This window comes from Giraffa tippelskirchi, chromosome 10, assembly GCF_054371585.1.
Source record: "Giraffa tippelskirchi isolate mGirTip1 chromosome 10, T2T-mGirTip1v1.2.pri, whole genome shotgun sequence".
Lineage (NCBI taxonomy): Eukaryota > Metazoa > Chordata > Mammalia > Artiodactyla > Giraffidae > Giraffa > Giraffa tippelskirchi.
Window position 1 is genome coordinate 89,411,009 of NC_137284.1, and position 21,699 is coordinate 89,432,707.

General features: G+C 41.9%; 1 protein-coding gene across 7 annotated transcripts in view; it reads right to left on the minus strand.

The window, feature by feature from the left end:
- The window catches only part of PHTF2 (putative homeodomain transcription factor 2), a 199,719-nt gene that overhangs the window by 22,367 nt on the left and 155,653 nt on the right, over positions 1-21,699 (minus strand). For 3 of the 7 annotated variants that reach the window (XR_014067197.1, XR_014067195.1, XR_014067196.1), the window contains exons 21-24: positions 14,569-14,650; positions 13,342-13,406; positions 11,768-11,909; positions 10,586-10,666 (exon numbers count right to left, since the gene is read on the minus strand). The exons of 1 other annotated variant lie outside the window; for it this stretch is intronic. The gene's annotated coding sequence lies outside the window, so the exon portion shown is untranslated. Of the gene's footprint in view, positions 1-10,585; positions 10,667-11,767; positions 11,910-13,341; positions 13,407-14,568; positions 14,654-21,699 lie in introns of all 7 variants that reach the window. 3 more of the 7 variants (XR_014067192.1, XR_014067194.1, XR_014067191.1) reach the window with 2 other exon arrangements.

Genomic DNA, 21,699 nt, shown 5'->3' on the forward strand with positions numbered 1-21,699 from the left:
TCTTCCTTCCCTTCCATCCTCTGCTGGAGGCTGCAGCCCTCACAGGCTGCTGAACCGGAGCTCAGCCTCTCCCAGCCCCAAGATGAGGCAGTCGCCAGCCTTTCTGGAAGGACCCAGAAGGCCTTCCTAGGGTGTTTCAACTCTTTCAAGAGCTTTCCTGGGCAGGTATCTAATCAGTAGACAGATTCACATTCTTATAATCTGCTCTATTCTCTATCATCAAGGTATGAAAATTCATCTTGGATTTCTACAATTAATCTTCATGGTGCCTAACATACAATAGGCGCTCGGTGAGTATTTATTAAACATCAGATAATTAAAAAAAAACAAAAAAACAACTGGTCTCATGTCTAAATCCACTATAGTTTCCCTTGAATAAAAATGGTTTTCAACATGGTAAGTGACCCTGACTAGTCAAAGTGGACAGTTTGCAATTCTTCTCAGGTTTGCTGCTATTTCAACACAATTCTGACAGAAAGGCTTGATGTTACCTGAATACCAGATAGGATGAAGGCTAGCTTCTGCAACCCACCCAGGTGCTTTATCCAAAACCAGTAATTATTTTCCCTTGACTTCCTCCTGTTCCTGCTCAGGCCCAGCTCTGTCCCAAAGCCAGCAGGCCTTGAGAAGACCTAATTCTGGCTTTATTTCAAGAAGGTAAGGTCAGGACCATACCAACAGTGATAGGGCAGGCCTTCTTGTTCCAGCCTTTCTTGCTCAGAACCAGGGGAGAGATTTCCCACTAGCATCCTTGGCTGAATTCTAGCACGCTGGGTCCAGCTGGTCAAGGTTCCTCAGATGAACTTGGCCTCCCCACTGTGAATGTTCACTGCAAGGAGGCAAAAGGCTCCTGTGGGTTTTGACCTTGGAGCAGGTCTGGACTCCCTCTGCAACACTTCCCAATAACATGTATCCGATAGCATGTATCATGTATCAGATAGCATGTATCCCATCTGCCTCCCTGCCCAGGCTTCTGTCACTGGTGTCAAGCAGCCTTTGAGTGACCACACTTTTGGCTGGGCTCCTCCAGCCAACCTGTGCCCTGCAACCTGCACCAGGGCCCTGGCACTCAACTGCTGGTCCCTTGCTTAAGAGACTCTACCTCAACTCCCTGCACTGAGACTTCTCAGGGTCAAAGACCCTTATGGTCTGCTCTCTACTAACCTTCCCACCGGATGAGGCAGATCATTCACAACTCATCCCAAACATTTTCACTCTCTGTTTTTAATCCAAGTCAACAAATATAAAACCCAGATTTTTTTTTTTGTTCCCTTAACCACTGCTATTGTCAATGAGCTAATGGTATAAGACTTTGGCAGATTTTAAAATGGGCTTCCCTTGTGACTCAGCAGTAAATAACCTGCCTGCAATGCACAAGACACAGAAGGCACGGGGTCGACCCCTGGGTCAGGAAGATCCCCTAAATGGCAACCAGTATTTTCTAGTATTGCCTGGAAAATTCCATGGACAGAGGAGCCTGGCAGGCTAGAGTCCATAGGGGTTGCAAAGAGTGGGACATGACTGAGCATGCCCACACGCCCATACCTCTCTGCAAAGGCTTATTTCTCAGGTAACAGATCAGGAGTTGCTGAGTAAAGGAGATTTTTCTTATTTAGTGATTCAGAGAGAGGTTCCTTTGATTTTATGGCTCCACCACAGAATGAAAGTCTAAGCACCAACAGCACTGCCATCTCCTAGAAGCTTGTTAAAAATGCAAGATCTCAGACCCTGCCCTGGCCCTACTGTACCTGCCCTGTGCTTTAAGATCTCCAGAGACAGGTGACTCAAACACACAGAAGTTTCAGAAGTCCTGCCCTAGAACCTCAGAGCCCTCTATATCCAGATAGCTGAAGGGGACAGAGCACTTGCAAGGGAGCATTTCATTAAGAATCCCAGCCTGCAAATGACAGGTCACTCCCATTCCCAACCCATTGGTCAGAACTAGTCACATGGGTACACTAGATACAAAGGACTCTGGGAAATGCAGTTCCTGACTGGACAGCTACCACTCCACACTATGGAACTAGGAGGACGGATTTTGGTAGACAGACATTTCTGACTCAGAGTACTTTTTGTGTTTTTTTCCATGAGTAGAAAGAAGTGTCTTCCTCTCTCCTAGAAACTGTCTTGGAATAAAGTGACAGGGGAATTTTCTCAGCTTTCTTTTGGGTTTTTTATGAATTTTTTTTCTCCCATCTTTATTAAGGACAAAGTAGCAAATAAAAGTGTAAATATTGAAAGCGTAAAACAAGATGATTTGACATACATACACATTATCAGTGATTCAAGTTAATGAACACATCCATCCCCTCACGATGCTAATGTCTGCATGTGGTAAGAATACCCAGATCTACTTCCAACAAGTTTTAAGTATACAATTCTGTATCATTAACTACAGTCACCATGCAGCCTTCAGTGTGAAGGTGGCCCAGTCTGGTGCTAAGTGGACCAACGTACTGGACAAGAAGATGCCCCTGCAAGGCTTTGTATCTATCAGAGTCTGTGACCACATGTGGTTTCCATCAGTGCTGCTTCCCTCCTCACCCTTAACTCAGAGGGCATCCCTGAGTGACCTTATCTTCTGAACACATCTAAGGTATCCAACTAGGGGTCAGCAAACTTTTCCTATCAAGTGCCACATAATAAATATTATGAACTATGTAGGCCATTCTGTGACTGCTGCAATCACTCAGCTCTGCCATTCTAGCATAAAAGCAGCACAGACAAAATGTAAACTAATTCACATTATATAAACAGTATGGAGAACTGACTATAGTTCATTTCACAAACTTTACAGAGTATTTATTAAGCTACTTAACGCCTCTTGTCCAAAGTGTAAACTCTGTGAGGACAGGAACCATTTCTATCTCCTTCCTTATAATCCTTGAACACAGCACCATAAATGTCACATTTAAATGAAAGAATGAATAGTTAAATGAATGTCATACATGGGGAAATTTTCAGATTGGAACAAGTGTAGCAAATGCTCTGAGGTCCATCCTGGCCAAAGGCTTGCCCAGTCAGGGTTGCCATGCAGCACAGGATCAGCATAAGGCCAGAGAAAGTCATCAGCAAGGTCATTAATCTTTGGCAATCTGGCCCAGAAGGGCCCTCCCAGAACAGGAGAGCCTGAGGCTTTCACCTTCTTGTCCAGTACATCAGACCGTTCAGCACCAGGATGAACCACCCTCACAAAGGAAGCAAGAATAGCTGCTAATACTGCATTGTACACTTGAAATCTGCCAGGAGAAGATCTTAAGCCATGATCTCACCATGACACCTCCTTAGTGAGCAGGTGGCCAAAGGGGAAGAAACACTGCTCTGACAACAAATATCAGGCCCCACACCAGGGCACACACGACATAAGTGTGCAGGGGAGAAACAGGCAGGACTCTGTTAACAGTGCCTGTCACAGTAAGAGTCTCAAAATCGAATAAGTAGGCCCTGGACAAGTGCAGAAGTCACACTGAAGGGATTGCAAAGGGGAGAAAACTTGGTCAAGCTCAGGAGCAGTAACAAAAGATAAGGAAATTAGCATTTAATTAGCATAAGCTGTGTGGCCAGCACTTTTACATACACTGTCCAGTTTTATCCTCACAGCATCCTCATATGTTCATATTATTCTCCTCACTCCTCCAAAATGGCTCTTGTTTGGGTCACAATATCTTATTTCAAGACTCACTGTAAAACTACACAGAGTGTCTCAACTCGACAAGACAAACCTTTGGGGCTGGATACTTTGCTGTGGGAGGCTGTCCTGTGGATTATATGATGATTAGTATGGACCTAACAGAAGCAGAAGATATTAAGAAGAGGTGGCAAGAATACACAGAAGAACTGTACAAAAAAGATCTTCACGACCCAGATAATCACGATGGTGTGATCACTCACCTAGAGCCAGACATCCTGGAATGTGAAGTCAAGTGGGCCAGAGAAAGCATCACTACGAACAAAGCTAGTGGAGGTGATGGAATTCCAGTTGAGCTATTTCAAATCCTCAAAGGTGATGCTGTGAAAGTGCTGCACTCGATATGCCAGCAAATCTGGAAAACTCAGCAGTGGCCACAGGACTGGAAAAGGTCAGTTTTCGTTCCAATCCCAAAGAAAGGCAATGCCAAAGAATGCTCTAACTACCGCACAATTGCACTCATCTCACATGCTAGTAAAGTAATGCTCAAAATTCTCCAAGCCAGGCTTCAGCAATACGTGAACCGAGAACTTCCAGATGTTCAAGCTGGTTTTAGAAAAGGCAGAGGAACCAGAGATCAAATTGCCAATACCCGCTGGATTATCGAAAAAGCAAGAGAGTTCCAGAAAATCATCTATTTCTGCTTTATTGACTATGCCAAAGCCTTTGACTGTGTGGATCACAATAAACTGTGGAAAATTCTGAAAGAGATGGGAATACCTGACCATCTGACCCGTCTCTTGAGAAACCTGTATGCAGGTCAGGAAGGAACAGTTAGAACTGGACATGGAACAACAGACTGGTTCCAAATAGGAAAAGGAGTACGTCAAGGCTGTATATTGTCACCCTGCTTATTTAACTTATATGCAGAGTACATCATGAGAAACGCTGGGCTGGAAGAAACACAAGCTGGAATCAAGATTGCCATAAGAAATATCAATAACCTCAGATATGCGGATGACACCACCCTTATGGCAGAGAGTGAAGAAGAACTAAAGAGCCTCTTGATGAAGGTGAAGGAGGAGAGTGAAAAAGTTGGCTTAAAGCTCAATGTTCAGAAAACTAAGATCATGGCATCTGGTCCCATCACTCCATGGGAAATAGATGGGGAAACAGTGGAAACAGTGTCAGACTTTATTCTTTTGGGCTCCAGAATCACTGCTGATGGTGACTGCAGCCATGAAATTAAAAGACGCTTACTCCTTGGAAGGAAGGTTATGGCCAACCTAGATAGCATATTTAAAAGCAGAGACATTACTTTGCCAACAAAAGTCCGTCTAGTCAAGGCTATGGTTTTTCCAGTGGTCATGTATGGATGTGAGAGTTGGACTGTGAAGAAAGCTGAGCACCGCAGAATTGATGCTTTTGAACTGTGGTGTTGGAGAAGACTCTTGAGGGTCCCTTGGACTGCAAGGAGATCCAATCAATCCATCCTAAAAGAGATCAATCCTGGGTGTTCATTGGAAGGTCTGAAGTTGAAGCTGAAACTCCAATACTTTGGCCACCTCATGCGAAGGGTTGACTCATTGGAGAAGACCCTGATGCTGGGTAGGATTGGGGGCGGGAGGAGAAGGGGACGACAGAGGATGAGATGGTTGGATGGCATCACCGACTCGATGGACATGGGTTTGGGTGGACTCCGGGAGTTGGTGATGGACAGAGAGGCCTGGCATGCTGCAATTCATGGGGTCGCGGAGAGTCAGACACGACTGAGCGACTGAACTGACTGAACATCCCTGACCTCCACCCACCAATTATGACAACCAAAACTGTCCCCATACATTGCCAGATAGCCTGGGGTGCAGGGTGAGAGGGAAGCAAAACTGTTCCCACTTGAGAACAATGGAGCTACAGTAATCAAGACTGTGAGATCCTGGCAAATATATGCAGATCGATGGAACAGCTAAGAGCTCATAAACACAACTATACATAAGCCTAAATGGCAATTCAAAGAAGACAGAATAGTCTTTTCAAGAAATATATATATGTTCCTTGATGCATGCCTCACACTGCATAGAATTTAACTCAAAATAGATCACAGACCTAAATGTAAAACCTAAAATCTGATAACTGGACTTAAGTAAAAATTGGAAACATCTGCTATTCAAAAGACCCTATTTAAAAAAAAAATAGGAAAAAGGAGAGTCAAATACTGGTAGAAAATATCTGCAAAACAAAAATTTGATAAAGAAGTTATATCCTAAATACATTTTTAAAAATTCTGAAAATTCAATAGCAATTCATCAAAGGCATGAAATATCTGTAAAGACATTTCATCAAAGAAGATATATAGAAGGCAAATAATTACATAAAAATAATGCCCAACATTATTAGTCACTAGGGAAATGCTACTTACAACCACAGGAGACATCACTACATACCACCTAAAATGACTAAAATTTTACAAGTGACATGCATTGGTAGTGGGAGTGCAAAACGAGACAACCACTTTGGAAAACAGTATGATAGTTTCTTATACAGTTAAAATATGCTTGTCATCTGACTCTGAAATCCCACTCTAAGGCAACTATCCAAGTGAAATGAAAATCTATGTTCACACAAAAGCTAGTATGTGAATTTTTATAGTAGCTTTATTTCTTATTCATCTAAAATTGGGAACAACTCGAATGTCCCTAAACTTGTGACTAGATAAACACACGGAGGCACATGCACACACTGGCCTCCTACTCAGCAGTAAAGGCGACTAGGGCATCCCCAGCAGTCCAGCGGTCAGGGCTGTGTGTGTCCACTACAGGGGGTGTTCTGCGTGCTGAAGACTGAAGATCCCGCCTGCTGCAACTAGGATCCAGCGCAGCCACATAAATATACACATATCTAGCACAGGCTACATGATACATAATTTCATTTAGATGACGCCCTACAGACATAACTCTGAAGACAAAGCTAAAAGGCCAGAAAAGAGAACAGTGGTGCCAGGGACTGCAGGTGAGGGCCGTGTTGACCACAAAGGGGCCCCAGTGCACTCTGAGTGGGGAAACTGGTCTACATCTAGACTGTGGTGACAGTCACGTGACTACATGTGTTTGTCAAAACTCACAGAACTATGTAGTCTGACGTCCATATCCTCAGGTTCCACGTCCACAAATTCAACCAACCTTGGATCTCAGATTCAGGGGAAAAATTTTTTTGACAAAGTTCTAAAACAACAAAACTTGAATTTGCAGCATCCTAGCAACTATTTACACAGCATTTACACTGTATTAGGTATTACAAGAAATCAGAGATGGTTTAAAGTACATGAGAGGATTTGCGTAGGTTATATGTAAATATAAGGAACCTCAGCATCCATGGATTTTGTTCTCTGCAAGCACAGTGTTCCTGCGGATCCTAAAAAGGGTGAATTTTACTGTATGTGAATTCAAAAAATTATATATGAATAGGATTTCTGTTTAGACTTTTAGAAAGAAAATTAATCACTTGTGAACCTGAGTAAAATTCTACTACTGTAAATAAAACAAGTCAGACTCTCACTCTTCTGCTCACGGTCAGCACCTACCACCCTCTCTCCACATGCACACCTACCTGGCTTCACTTCCTTCCACTCTCCCTGTCACTTCACTCCAGCTACACTGGCTCCCTTGTTCTTCCTGAAATAGTTTCTTTTTCCTTTGCTCAGGATGCTCTTCCTGTGGTTTTCTGCATGCCTTCCTCCCTCACTTCCCTCAGGGCCTTAGCTCAAATGTCACTATCAGAGAGCTCTTTCCTGATCTCTCCCTCTCTCTCAGTGTTCCTTCTCCTTCTCCCTCTGTTTTATTTGTCTCCAGACATGACTGAAGCGACTTAGCAGCAGCATAGCACTTCTCAGACACCTTTTTTGCTTATTTGCATAAATATGTAAGCTTTATCTGCTGTCATCACTTTAGTCTCCTAAAACAGTTTCTGAAACATATTAAAGTGAAAGAAAGTGTTAGTCGCTCAATCGTGTCCAACTCTGCGACCCCATGGACTGTAGCCTGCCAGGCTCCTCTGTCCATGGAATTCTCCAGGCAAGAATACTGGAGTGGACTGCCATTCCCTTCTCCAGGGGATCTTCAAATGCTCCATAAATACCTGAGTTTTTTGTTTCTTGAAAGAAGCTTCTTTTTTTGAGGTATAATTGACATATAGTATTATAATAGTTTGGGATGTTATAAATACTTGCTAAATGAACAAATAAATGAAAGACTGGATGCAATGATGGGAGCAGGGATGGAAAGGCACAGGGAGGGAGGAAGGGAGACAGAAAGAAAGGAATGGGTGGATTAGCTGGTGGAGATGACTGGATATCCTCAGAATTTTAATTCAAAACATGAAATGAGAATGAGCAATGTTAGAGTCCTAACAGTAAAAACAGAGATATGAACAACTGTTTTACAAAAAGATTGCTGCTGCTAAGTCGCTTCAGTCGTGTCCGACTCTGTGCGACCCCACAGACGGCAGCCCACCAGGCTCTGCCATTCCTGGGATTCTCCAGGCAAGAATACTGGAGTGGGTTGCCATTTCCTTCTCCAAAAAGATTAAACACTAAAATTAGCAGTCACAAATAACTGCAATCTCACAAATAATTAAAATCTCAGTCAGCATGGTCACAAATTTTAACACATGATAAGTAAATGTACCACAGTCTTCTAACTAGCAAGTCTAGCTGCCTGTCTTTCTTACTTCCCTGAATTTCCCTATAATAACCCTCTTTGACTAAGGTTCCCCATGCTCTTTCTGGGGGATTCAGGAATGGATGGTTTCCCCTGCTCAGGAAGAGTGCCCTCTGCAGGTTTCCATCGGCAAGAGTCACAAGAGACTTGAGCACCCAGAATGATGCCACTCTACCACCAGCCTCAATGTTGTGTGACAAGAGAATTTCCATGCGTCCCCAGGAGACCCCTACAACTTCCTTCTTGCAGCATCAGGACAACTTGTCCCAACTCATCATGCCCCTTAACTTTGCTTTGGTTGGGTGTCCTTTAACCCTCAAACCCTTACCCCACCCCTTTCTGACACTCCTTTTTCTGATGCCCTTCCCTGAAGCCCTTTCACAGAGCCCTTTGAAATCATCAGCAGAATGTCCACAGCCTTAATTTCTTCTCTGAACTTTTCTGAATCTTTGTGGTCACTGGAACCTACCTTCCCCGTGGGACTCCGCTTCCCCTGCAGGCTCCCAACTGGGCAGTTTTCTCTCCCATTTCTCTTGTTCTTTGAGGGTTAAGTGTCTTTCTTACATCTCATGTCACTTTCAGCACCTCTCCATCCTCCTCTATAAAATGTTTAGTCTTAAAACTCATGTCAACTGGCTCAATAATTCATTTCTAATACATGAATTCATTGCCACAAATTTCCAAGCCCTGCTTTTATTGCATTCCATAATTTTTGATGTTGTATTTTTATTTACTTGAAAATATTCTTTTAAAATTTTTCCCGTGGCTTCATTTTGACCCATATGTTATTTAAAAGTGTGATGTTTAATCTCCAAAGATTTTGAGATTTTTCAGCTTTCTTACTGTTACTGATTTCTAGTTTAATTCCATGTGGCTGAGAACAGACTTTGTAGGATTTCTACTCTTTTGAATTTGTTAAGGTATATTTTATGACCCAGAATGTGTTTTATCATGCATATGAGCATGAAGAGAATGATTATTCTGCTGTTGTGAGGTAGAGAACTGTATAAACATGAACTAGATTCAGTTGATAACAGTGTTGTTCAATTCAACTATATCCTTACTGACTTCCTGCCAGCTGGATCTGACCTAGTTTAAACTCCACGATCACTCACCATACTCCTCCCTTGCACCTTGCCCCTCTCTGCTTCTGTGCATTCACTTACCTAAACCACAACTCTGTTCAATCTAGTTTTCTGCATATATATTGCCTATCTCCACACATACTGACTGTGGTCAGTGAAAGACACCCCACCGTGGTGAATGGTCTCTCCTTAAATTCATAAGCAGTAAGATCAGGTGGGCCTTGTTTGCTGTCAAGTGAACAGACTGACATTCCCCATTCCCTAGAAGGACCCATTTCTAACCCCATTCTCATGGATGACTATTTCCTATCTTCTTATTCCCCCTCAGATGGCTAACACCTCCCTAATCCTCACTCTCAGCAGAGGTCTTTGTTTCTTAGTTCAGTGAGAAAGCAGACATTCCCATCACCATGTCTACACTTGTACATGTGCCCACTTACTCTGCCTTCAAGACTTTTTATCAGGAATTTGTCTTTACTACTAGCAAATGTCAACCCCGTGACTTCTGCACTAGATTCCTCTTGCTTACTCATAGGTGATTCTCCAGCAATTCTTTTTCCCCTGCAGCGTCCATTTGTCCCTCACTTTGATCTTTCTCATTGGCACATAAGCTGTTTTGTCTCAAAATGGAAGGGATGTTCCTCAAAAACTTGCATTTGTTTTTTCCTCTTGGGAAGATGGTCTTCCCCAGGATAGTCACATGACTTTCTTCCTCTCCTTCCCAGGTCCTTACCCAAATAGTACCTCTCAGGGATGCCTTCTCTGGCCACCCTGTCTAAAACTGCAACCCCACTGGGTCTGGATATTCCCTAAGGTGACCTCTAATGAGCCACATCTAGAATCCCTCTCCCCTTGGGTGAGAGCACAATCTGTTATTTGCTTCTAACTAATAAAACAGAGCAAAGGTAATGGGATGTCACTTCCCTGATTAGGTTACAATATATAGCAAGGTGATGGGCTGTCACCCCATATTTATATTACATGATAAAAGACACCATCTTAGGAAACTAGAGCGAGAGTGCTTCCTTGCTGACATGAAGAAGTCAGCTGCCATATACTGAGAGGGCCAGTGGAACTGGGATGCCTCTAGGATCTGAAAGTGGGCTCCAGTGGAGAGCCATCAAAAATACAACTGTAAGGAATTAAGTTCTGCCAACAACCTGAATGAGCTTGCAAGAAGATGATTCTCCAGTTAATTCTTCAAATGAGACTTCGGCCCAGGTGGCATGCTGACTGCAGTCCTGAAAGACATTGGGCAGAGGACCCAGTGAAGCCATGTCCAGACTCCTCAACCCATAGAAACTGTAAGATAATAAACATATGTTGTTCTAACTGGCTAAGTTTGTAGTAATATGTTATGCATAAAAATTGAGAATGTATCCCCCAAATCCTCCCAAAGGAGGATTCACTTTTTGGCCCTGGCATTTATAACCATTTAACATTTTCTATTTCACTGATTGACCTTGCTTATAGTCTGCCTTGTCCTCTACTTTTAAATACAAGTTTCACTAAAATAGGGATTCTTGTCCATTTTTTGCCCCATCATTATATTCTTAGTGCCTGGAACAGTCTCAGTAAATGTTTGTGGATGGAATGACTACTGAATATATGCTAACTCTTGTTACCTGAACAGAGGAATTCACTAAGCTCACATATATCTCAGAAAGGTAAAGGTATGAGAGGAAAGGTGTGCATTGTTTTAAACTTGTTATGGAAATGTTTAAGCACTCTTTCAGAGCCACTGTGATGTGTCCAAGCAATAGCTTCTTACTAGTCTGGTTTGCTCCAGTGGTAAATTACACATTCTGAGAGCAGCACTCTTCAAGACCTTTTGACTTGAATCACATTTAAAAATACATTTCACATTATGTCTCAGTACACATATACCCACATAAATAATTGAAACAAAGCTTTCATAAGATAATACTTATCTTTATCACATGCTCTGATGGTTTCCCATTCTATTTAATCCTGTTGCATTTCATTTTTTTTAGAAACTAGGTAAGACCCACGGATAGGTCAGACAAACCCTCCAGGCAATTCTCTAGGAAGATCAATATTCTCAGTTGTCAAGCATCTCCCGGGTGCAGATTGCTATCAGTTATTCCTGGAGAGCATGAGGAAGGCTCCTCTGTGAGGCCTGGACAGCAGAGGCATTGCCTCAGCAGACAGAAGAGCCTGAGGGGCAGGGCTTGCAGCGAGTGAGCCTGGGCAAGGAACCACAGCTTCTGGCTGCAGCAGAGCCAGAGGACGGGCCTGGGGCTGATGTTCATCATCATTAGTTAAATAAGCGCTCATACATTTCAAAGATTCTAAAATATCATAATACTGTCACAACTAACCTTTAATCAGTCATATCTCAGATGTCTAAATGGTCCCAAAGTCACTGGCATGTGGCGCTTGAATTTCTTGGTTATACAGTGTTTTTGAAAACCACCAAAACATTAGCTACTTTACATGGTTCCAAATGGTACAATCTGTGAACTAATGAAAAATTATGGTAAGGCACTTTCCATATTGCAAGAACTAATCAGTGAGCCCAGAAAAGCTCGCGTTGATGAAGTATCATTAAGTCATGGCATGAAATGCCACCTGTAGGTAAATCTAGGTGTAATTTGCCTTTTTGCAAGTAGTTTTCTATTTATCTGAATGTGAAATAAATACCAAGGATGGGAGATGATAAAGATGCTGCCCCTTCAAAACTGATTTGATTTTAAATATATTTGTCTTTTTTTTTCCTTAAAAAGCATGTGGTTCAAGAAAAATAATTTTTTTCAAATCCCTTAAGTTTTAGCTCAACAGTGCAACCAGAATGAGGCAAATGACCCTGACACCTTCCTCCCCTGCTGCCCCTGCCCCACCACTCTGCCTGAGGGTTGAGGTGGCAGGGTGAGGAAGGGGAGGTGCTAGAAGACAAAGAACTCAGAAATCATCAGCAGGCAAAGGTTATCTCCAGTGCTTCTCTTTGTGGATCCTCTGTTTTTCAGCCCCCACTTTCCTCACCTTCCCTGTGGGCTGTGCCCCTGTTACTGCAATTCCTTTCTTTGGGTCAGATGGCTCATCTCTCTTCCCTTCTGTTTTCATTAAAACATCCCTGACCTGTCTCATTCCTGTAGGATAATTTCTAAGTTTAATGGATTTCTGTTAGGTAATATTTTTTGTCACCATGGGGTAGCAACAGGCAAATCCACAATGTGGGAAGGACAGAAGAACCAGTTGTTCTACCACAGGAATAGCAAGGAGGGAGAATGGAGATAAGGTATTCAGGGGAGAAGGGAGGAGGAGCTGTTATAACAGACTGTGTTAATAAGATTCAGTCTTGTTTCAAAGTACAGATAAGAGTTCAATGAATCCCCAACTGCCCATCATCCAGCTTCAATATTTATCAGTATTTCATTCTTTTTGCTTCAATTATTCACTTCAACAGATGTTTGTTTATTCCTTTGTTTTGTGGAGAATTTTAAAACAAGTCCCAGAGTTCTTATGATTTCATCCACAAATACCTCAATAGTGTATCTTACAGAAATGCACTTTGGCAAGAAGTGTCCAGCCTTCAGAGAGGGGCTCTCCCAGAAGTATTCCTTTGACTCTCAGTGAGGTTTGCTTTAAGGATATTATTCATATTTAGAAAAACACATTGTTCCTCTACACACACCCTCAGAGTAAAATTCCATCCAGATTTAGCTTAGGAGAAATGCCACAATTTCTGACCCAAACACTGAAAAATTGGTACACAATCAAATTTCCCTTTATATATTAATAAGATATGCTGGGAAGCTTAGAGGCAAACCTGCAGCCCACCATGTCCCATGTCTGCCCTCCATAATATGAAATTGTCTGTCAGCATCATCTCCAGCTCTAGTGAGGCCTTCTCCTTGCTGTTCCTTTTATCTTTCTCATCTACTTCAAATCTTACCTTAGTGGATCTATATATGTCCCTGTACGCAGAGATGTGCTGGTGAATGTTCCACACCTGATTCTCTGAAAATAATGTACATGTATATTACAAATGTGCTGCTATAAAAGATGTACAATACACAGTAAACAAATAATAGTAAAATACACAATGCTTATTGTAAATTCCAAGCAGCCAATTGATTCTCATAGAATGCTTTTGTTCATTTTTGTCAAATCCTTTATCCACAGCCAACCTGTGGTTGCAATCAATAAATAAGAATAGTTTAGACATGAATGTTGGTTGATATTTCCATTTACTTTAACAAGGAAGACAAAAGTGAAACAACAAAGATCTATGTCATATGTCAGAAATCCACTCACTCTTCCCCAGGTAAGCAACTTTTTTGCTAAATTCGTTAATTACTTCCAAATGCTGGAAGAGTTATTTCCTCAACTTTTTGTGCTATTCAGAATGTAACTGCTGTGGATATGACACACTTTTAGTATTTACTCTGCACTGTTATCATTCTCTTCATCACTATATGAAATTTAGACAATCAATAAAGAAATAAATGAAGAGTTGATTTGTAATGTGTACCCATTTCCCTGGTGTAAATACTCCCACCATGGCCAATTTCAAGATACAGGCTGTCAAACGTGGATTTAGGAGGAGATGTGAATTAGGACACGTTTCTGTAGCATTTTCACCATGCAGATATGATGGACATAAATAACTTCAACAGTATAAGTAACAGTGAAACATAATTAGAAAGTGATAAATTTGAGTATTTATTACATTTATTTTTAATAATTTATTTAATTGTAAGTTTATATAATTTAATTTTTAATGATGGCTGTATTTAACAGATGGCTTGCAAGATTCTTAAAAGTTTAACAATAAATTTCTCAGAAGGCAGTACAAGATGACTCCACCATACCACTATCTATAGGCCACCTAAGATAATTTTGGAATTAGGTGAGGTATGAAAAATGAATAGATCAGTACACAGGTGGGGGTTGCTCTTCTGGTAAGATTATGGATTGCAATTATGAAAATCCTCCCCTGAGAATACTAAATTCTGGATTAATTATAATAAACATACTCTTTAAAGTATAGTTGAATTATTTACAATAGCCAAGAGATGGAAACAATTTAAGTGTTCACCAATGGATAAATGGATAAAGCAGACATGGTATATATATGCAGTTGAGTATTATTCAGCCATTAAAAAGAAGGGGGACTTGCCTGGTAGTCTAGCAATGAACACTATGCACTTCCACGGCAGGGGACATAGGTTCTATTCTTGGTCAGGGAACTAAGATCCTGCCTGCTGCATGGCGTGGCAAAAAGAAAACAAGAAGGAAATTCTGTCAGTTTGTGACAATAAGGATGGACCTTGAAGGCATAATGCTAAGTAAAATCAGTCAGGCAGAAAAAGACAAATACTCTTTGATCTCAATGATACGTGGAATCTAAAAAGAACATAGAAACACAACACAGAAACATAGAGACTATTAGTTGCCAGAGGGAGGGGCTGAGGGTGGGAGAAATGGGTGAAGGTGGTCAAAAGGTATAAACTTTGAGTTATAAATAAGTTCCGGGTATGTAGAACTTACATTGTTGTACATACAATTAACAATACTGTATTGTATATGTGAAAGATTTATAATACAGTATTTGTATACTGCTAAGAGAGTAAATCTTAAGGGTTCTCATCACAAGGAAAAAAAATCTCTGTAACTAAATAAGGTGATGGATGTTAATTAAACTTAGCATGGCAATCATTTCACAGTATACATATATCAAATTATATTCTGCACCTTAAACTTATACAATATTATATGTCAATTATATCACAATAAAACTGGGAAAAATAAAAGTATTGCTGAGCTCAAACGAAAATACGGGTTCAAGGGGCAAAATAGGAAGAGTGAGCTAAAACCAGGTCTGTAGACAGTAAATGAAAAATAAAACCCAAAACCACCCAAAAAGCAAGACCAAACAAACAGGCTTGGTTTGTCCTGAAGGTCAATGCTTCTATCACACAAAGAACCAGAGAGACCAACTTGGATCATGCAGAGTGAGGAGGTGAACCTCGGACCCTCACACTGATTCAAGGACTCTCAAGAGGAGTATACCCTTTGTGAGACTTCAGGAAAGAAAAATAAGTCACCTCCCAGCAGAGAAAACCCAGCCAGAATGTGGATTGTCTCCATCATAATTCCAGGTGGAATTATGTGGGTGCTTTGCTCTCTGCTCTGAACCTTGGAGCTGGTGGGGTCCAGTCCCCTCCACCTGGGAACTCACACCCAGGTCCCAGGACAGGCAGCAGTCACTTCTGAGGCTTCCTCCTGAAGTTACTGTACCTCCCTGGCCTCCCTTCACCCCTGGGCAAAACCAGGATCCGGAGACAGGCCTAGGAGAAACCACTGGGGGACCTGGTCCATTCAGTCTTCAGGGGTCTGTGGGGAAGGGGTGCCATCCTAGAAGGCTTCCTGGAGGAGCAGAGCGCTAAGGATGGAAATAGCACTCCCTCTGGGGGGAGTTTAGTACCGTCCTAATGACTTATTTTCTTACTCATCACATGGACACCTCTTCCTATACCTCATGTCATTTGGCAGTGACTCTCCTCTCCTCTAGAACAACCTGTGACTCCTCGGGCCAGTACAACTACATCCAAAGCCCTGCGTCTCACACACTACCTAATGCCCAAGCAGAAGCAAGCACAAATTCTCTGGAGAAACAAAGTAAGTTCCATCAAAACGATCCCATCAAATACAGAAGGAAATAAAACAACATGGGTGGGAGTCAGGAGAAATAATACACAACAGATTTACATCTCCAAGAACTCTAGATGTTAGAATCACCGGAAACAAAATTAGTATGTATAAAATATTTAAAGAGGAAGATATACTCAGAAAAGGATCAAGAAACAGAGAACCAGAAAGATTTGAAATGATTCATATGAAAATTTTAGAAAGGAAAAATATTAAAACTAAAAATCATGAATGGATTAAACAGTAGATTAGATATACTGTTAAAAAAAAAAAAAAAAGGCAGCAAACTGGAAGATAGATCCAAAGAAATTACCCACAATTTCATAGAGGCATGGAAATAGAAAATAAGAAAGTAAGGAGAAATGAAAGAGAGAATGAGGTTCAACAGAAGTAGATTCAAAAGAAATAATAGAGAAAATGTAAAGAAATAGCAGTTTGTTTGTTTTCTCTTTAAATTCACAGACAAGAAGCACATAGATAAATGAAAAGAAAAAATATCCCCACCTAGACCTGCTAGTGTAAAACCACAAAACAAAAAAAACAGAGATGATCACAAAAGCACCCAGAGAAGACAGACATCTTGGTAACAAGTAATGACAATCAGATCAATAGTCAACTTGCCTACAGCTATACAGGAAGACAGGAAAGGGTGGGGAAATCTCTGCTGAGAGAAAATAACTTCAGCACAGAATTATGTAGCCTTTCGCGAAGACAGGTGAAATACCCAAACTGAAGGAGTTTACCACCAATAGGACCTGAACCTAAGGGGAGGGTATCCTACAGAAAAAAGACAGGACTGAGAAAGGACCTTGAATAAGAAAATTGATAAACCTGTTAGTAAATATAAACAACTAACTATGTAAAATAATAACACTGTCTAATTCTTAGGGGTTAAAAAGACATTAAAACACTCACCAATAGCTTGGAAGTAAGGAGAGGGGATCTGAATTAAAAGTGGTCAAATCTCCTTATTTTTATAGTAAAGGAATAACGATATTGATTACATTTGTACTGATGAGTGTGCATATTAAAGTTTCAAGGACAAACACTAACACTGTAGAAGTAGAGGGTCTAACTTCCCAATCAGTGAAAATGGGGAGATGGAATAAGAAAACAAGCAAACAAGCAAGGACAGGCAAGCCATTCAAAAGACAGTAAGGCGAGAAAAAGGCACAGGGCATTTGAATGATGAAATGACAATGGTCACCAGGAGGAAGGCACTGATTTGAGAGAACTCTTCCTCATAACTCACTGGCAGTGCACCCATCCCTTCGCCCCTTAAGTGAGACTGTCTCCAAGTTCAGTTGCCACCTGGGTGGGCAGGTGGAAGCAAAGGGTGAGCAGGCAGGTGCCCGGAGCCTAGACATTCTTTCTCAGAGAGGGAGGTTCCAAACCCATAGCATTTCAGGATCTCCTGAGCAACCCTGGCTCAGTCTGACTCTTCCTCTCCCCGCTGCCTCCCTGAAGTCTGCACAGTAGCAGCACAGAAACATGAGCTGTCTGTTTCACAGCGAAGGCTGCTTCAGCACAGTTAACGATGAAGTGGATGGGCCTGGACAGAATGGAGTGGCCAGTGCTAATCCCTGTTACACTCCTCGTGACTGTGTAAGCTCAGGACTTTCAAGTCATCTCTGCATATTCCTCATCTGTGCAAATGAGGAGGCTGAACTAGACAACTGGCCAGGTCCTTTACAGCTCCAATATTCATTGATTATGTTCTTCATTAAATATGCATCAGGTACGTTCAATTGTAAGCCTCATTTTTTTCTGATTAAAATATTAAAGACTGCTCTTTCAACACAGCTTTTATAACTTGCAGCTTACATAATATGTCCAGTATGCTCACAAAACATGATAGCAATATTTCCTCTAATAACTTGTACTCAGTTACTGCCTTTCTTAATATCACTTTTTTAGGACCTCAAGTAAGATGTTTAAAAAATAAAAAGAAGCAAAACAAACAAGCCACCTTCAGTGACTCCACTTCCTGTGATACATGTCCTTTTGTTTTTTCATCTATTCAGGTGCAGCAGGTCTGCCGAGTTGGCTCAGATCTTAAGTCCTCTACTCTGGGAAGCTAATGGACCTTCATCTGCCTGGATTTAGAAATCAAGTTCTCCTCACAGTACACTATTCAGAGCTTCAAATGTCCCTTGATAGATAAATTAAATGGTCATTGTCCACTATGATCCCACTTGATTTAGGTGATGTTTTGAGGTGATTAATCACAAGGTATTGCTTCACTAACAGTCCTCATTAAGCTTTCACAGTTCTGGACTCCAGTCTCTGCTGCGTTTATTCCTGTCCACATCTGTCCCTTGGACAGCTTGAGTGACCATCATTATCATGCAGAAAGTGAAAGTCAAAGTCACTCAGTCGTGTCTAACTCTTCGCAACCCCATGGACTATACAGTCCATGGAATTCTCCAGGCCAGAATACTGGAGTGGGTACCCTTTCCCTTCTCCAGGGGATCTTCCTAACTAGGGATCGAACCCAGGTCTCCCATATTGCAGGCAGATTCTTTACCAACTGAGCTATCAGGGAAGCAGAAGATCATGCAGAAGGGACCCCAAAATCTAATGCTCCAAATTATTCTCCTCTTACCTCTCAGGCTCAAATTTGTCCACCTGTTTCACTAGAGTTAACGGCTGAGAAATAGAGCAGCCTCCTCCTTGACTTTCCACTCAAACCCCACTCTGCCCTCTTTCGTGTGTGCAGGCATTGCGCTCAGGTGGACAGTCCAGATGCAGGAGTCCTAGACCACGATGCCAGCCTCTTGCCCCATCATCCCCAGTTTCTGCTCTATGTCTCTGAGAGCATTTGCTAAGGTCTTGAGGGTGTTCAAAGAATTCCCACCTCAGTCTGACCACTGGTACCTTGAGTAATGTCAGTCAAACTAGCATGCTCTACGCACCCAGGACCATCAGGAGAACCTTTGCCACACACCTTTGTTCTGCCATTGTTATGCCAAGCTCATTTAATCTTGCAATACTGTCAAGAGGGCTAATATTCAGCTGGTTGGCATGAGTTGGTCCTAACAAGTGATTTACAATCCTCATCTACCACCACTGGTCTGTGCCTGTGCCACACCGGTTGGGTTGGAAATGTACTAAACACAGCCTGGAGATAGCACGCCCAGTTTATCAATGAGGAGACTAAAGCTCTGAGCTTCACAGGAAGAGGGGTAGTAGACCATGGTAGAGGTGCGGGGGGCCCTAGAGCTGCAGGGGTGCAGCTTCCTGCTCACGGTTAAGACAGCAGCTCTTTGGCAGCGCAGTTCTATAATGTGGTCTGGAGGGTTGTTCCTGGAAGCCCGAGCTATAGGCCATTTCTTCAAACTCTCCTAATTCTATAAAACATCCCCCTTAATAAACGCCTTGTGTAATACCTAAATGTCAGAACTAAAACTACAGAATTCTTAAAAGAGAACCTAGGCATAACTCTCCGTGACCATGATGGCTCCTTAGTACCAAAACAGTGCCAAAAAGCACAAGCAAAAAAGAAACAAACAGATAAACTAGACACCACTGGGTCATCAATAATCAGAGCTTTGGTGACCTTGGTAAGAGCAGTTTGGAGGAAAGGAACAGAAGAACGGTAAAAAGACTTGTACATGGAAATAGCAATGGGCATAAATAGACTGTAACAGATAAGGCAGGGGATGCGTCAGCAAGACCTGGCAAAAGAAAAGATCTTTCCCTGTGGTACAAGAAAGAATGAAACATCAAATATGGCACAGGTATGTGTATGTGGCCATGTGCAGGCTCAGTTATGTCTAACTCCTTGCGACCCTGTGGACCGTAGCCCACCAGGCTCCTCTGTCCATGGGATTTCCCAGGCAAGAATACTGGAACAGGTTGCCATTTGCTTCTCCAGGGGATCTTCCTAACCCAGGGATCGAACCCATGTCTCCTGCAATGGCAGGAAGATTCTTTACCACTGTGCCACCTGGGAAGCCCCAATGGCACAGGCAGCTATTAACAAAAATGCTTTTTATTTTGAATTTTATTCTGAATTTAATTGTGTAACCTCGCCATCGAAAGGAAAGTGGCTCAGTAATTAAAACCCCAGTCTGTTTACATACATACATATGTATATGCACAGAAATAACAAAGTACACAAAAAATATTTACATTGTTTCTTCCTGATTGAGGGATAATGGACAATTTTAATTTTCTTCTTTATATTTTTAAATCAGAAAAAAAATTTTAAGAAAATAAATTCAAAGAGTTGTTCAAATTTTGTAATACACAACAAGAATAGAAAAAGGTTAGTGTTTCCTCTCTTATCATCTTCCCTCACTTGCCACCCTGCCCAGGTCCTTCCTTTGCTGAAAATTCACAGTAGGCCAAACCTCCAGAGGTTAAGTAGTTTCTACAGACTTGGTTCTGCTTAAATCAGGAAAAGAAACCCTCAGACACAAAGTAAGAAGGTGTCATTGCCCACTTCTCCAGGGGAGGTAACACAGTGTAAGGGTTAAGAGCAAACCAAGAGATTCTGATCAAGCACTACTCCTTATCTGTGAGTGGCCTAGAGCACATGTGAAATCTTCTTAGCTGTGTTTCCTTGGATGAAATGGGCTAATTCTATAAAAGTATTCTGAGATAAAATGAGCTAATGCTCATAGGTGGGTTATGAGTTTGACAACTTTCAAAGGGCAGCAAAACCTCTGAATGTTAAGAGCTTCTATGCACAGCGACAGAGTACCAGAACTTAAAGAGTTTTAACAACATCCTGTGCTGACTTTACCTGAACTACAGAAGACTCATCAAGCCTGTCACATGTTACTCCCCACCTGCTCTCTCCCTAACGTCCACATCCCTTTAATTATCCAATGTGATAGCAGATTCAATGATCAACATCTAGAATGAGGCTAGGGAGCTGAAATCACAGACTCTAAGATGACTCGAGATTTTAAACCTCACTGTTCAAACAACTACTCAAATTTTAAAAATTCAAGCAATCCAGAGAAACAAAAAAGAAATTTTTTTTTTTTAATATATATATTAGCAAATGCACTCAGCAAATCATAGCCTGGAGACCTGCAAAACCTGGGCCAAATGAGGCAGGGACTCCCCACCAAATGACAGTTCAAGGGAGACTAAAGCATGGAAAGAAGGCATCCCAGGGAGGAGCAAGTTCAACTCCTTCATTTCACAGAAAGATCTGGGGTGTCTCCACCCAGCTACATATGGCTTCTCTTCCACTGTTGACCCAAGTGGACGAGCAGCACTGCTGTTAGCGGGTGGTCAGACCTCAACCATGCAGGAAGCCTCTCTGCGCAGGAAGCCTCTCTGCGCAGGAAGCCTCTCTGCACAGGTAGCCTCCCGCCAGGGTCACTCTGGCTCCTCTGACTCCCGACAGTGGAAGTTTCCTAAGTTTATCAACAGCAGCAAACGTGGAAGGGGGAGAATCCAACAGCAAGCCCCCTAGATTTTCATGAACCGAGCTCATCAACTGAAATGCAGAGAACAATTCCTACAGGAAGTTTCAAGGATAGAAAAGAAACCAGGGCTTCCATGCCACAAACTTCTTCAGAACTCTGTTCTTCATTCAAGGGCCTCCACTGGGCAGCTTCACACTACTCATTTTATTCCA